Raw genomic sequence first — 1,822 nt, forward strand, 5'->3', positions numbered from 1 at the left:
TCCACACAGTCTTCTTTTGGCTCAGTATAGTTGCCTTTACAACAAGCATGTCAAAACATGTTGATAATATAAGGTGATAGGATAGATGATGAAACTATATAGAAATGATTTTTCCCATCAAACCTATGAATAAAGAGAAAATGCTGGATTAGCTACAAAAGTTATGTTCCAAAATATACATATATAATATGTATATATATGTATATATATATGTGCATAATACATGTAAATGCAAACGTACATTCTGGTCGATCANCATAATCTTTATTAGGAAAAATATCCTAATTTAAAAATTCTCTGAGGATGAAGAAGAAATGAAAACCAAAGCACAGTGTTTTCTCAATTCCTGACAGCGTAGCACTGACTACCCCCAGGTGTGAATTGAGGTTTCGCTCAGATGCGGATGCGGGAATGAGCCTCTTGGATCTCTTTTGGGGCCTTCTCACCTCTTCTGGACCTCAGAGTCACAGATTCCGTTGTTTGGAGGGATGATTTGAGATAAAGTTGAGGATGATGTGGAAGAAGGAGCCACGTGGGGCTGTGGGAACTCAAGGTTTAGGGGCCCTCAGCTCCCAAAGAAACTTGGCTTTGGTTTTGGCTTCAGCCCAGGTGGAGGAATGTGTTTCCATAACTTCAGTTTCGATGACCTTGTACCAGATTTCAATAAAATAACATCTTCAGCGAGATTAGGGCCTGACCTTGCCTTCCCATCCTCCTGAACTTATATGTCCTGAGTCGGAGACACCTGCTGAGAGATGACAGGAGGAACAAACGTTTCAGAACTCAGTGTTTAACTATCCACATAGTCACCAGCCCATGATCTTTGAGGGGGGTCTTGGAGAGTGATGCAAGGACTGACTCCCCAAAACTAGCACCAGACTAAGTCTCCCAGAAACCTTTTCATACCTTTGATGATATGGGGCCTGTGACACTCCTCCCTCATTCTAGAGCCAGAACTCACAAGGATCTTGATTCCCAGGTTTCCCAGGAGGGCCTCAGCCCAAATCGCATTTGAAGAGTGTCCCTGTGACCAAGATCACTAGGCCTTTTGAACAGTAGAGGAGCTCCGGACGGTGGTGGGCAGTGAGTGCCAGACAGAGACCACAGCAGCTCATCATGAAGCAGAGAGTGGTTTAGAGATGTGTTATCGAGTACCATCATAAATATAAATGGAACCAGAGATTACCAGACATCTGTGGACAGCCTACAACATGAAGGATGGAGTTGCATGTAAACATAGGAAGCAACTTAGAATAAACAGGCTATGCAGAAAAATAAAAATTTAGCAAGGACACAAATCTTAAATGTCCTTAGAAACATGAGATGATACACCCGTAAAACCAGAACAGAATGCTACATGTAAAAGAGGAATAAACAGAATAAACTTTATGGAGTTAGAAAGAAATGTTATGGCACAAAAGAAGAACTATAAAAAGGTTTGGATGACAAAGTTGAGGAGATTGCTACAAAAAAGTAGACCAAACAATAGAGAAAGAAAATAGGAGGAAAAAAGATAAGAAACTTCAATCACATAAATCATCAAAACTAGAATAATATAAATCATCAATGAATTAAGTCAAGAAAATATCTCGGTATTTTCTAACCTTAAATAACCCAACACATGCTAGAATCCAAGGGTGAGAATAAACCCACTTCAAGGCATATCATATGAAAACTTCAGACCACTAAAAACAAAAAAAATCTGAATGATGAGAGCGGGGAGAAATCCCATTGTTCTCAAATTTTAGCAACAACTCTGGAATTAAGACAATGTAGCATGACTTTTAAAATGGGAAAAATTATATCCAAATTAGAACTGTGT

The 1,822-nt window shown here is 39.4% G+C and overlaps 1 pseudogene; it reads left to right on the top strand.

Moving 5' to 3' along the window:
• The first annotated feature begins 411 nt into the window (after positions 1-411).
• LOC109393709 (HCLS1-associated protein X-1 pseudogene) lies at positions 412-1,163 on the top strand (annotated as a pseudogene).
• Positions 1,164-1,822: the final 659 nt, after the last annotated feature.

The sequence above is a fragment of the Hipposideros armiger genome, unplaced genomic scaffold, assembly GCF_001890085.2.
Source record: "Hipposideros armiger isolate ML-2016 unplaced genomic scaffold, ASM189008v1 scaffold_386, whole genome shotgun sequence".
NCBI classification, from domain to species: Eukaryota; Metazoa; Chordata; class Mammalia; order Chiroptera; family Hipposideridae; genus Hipposideros; species Hipposideros armiger.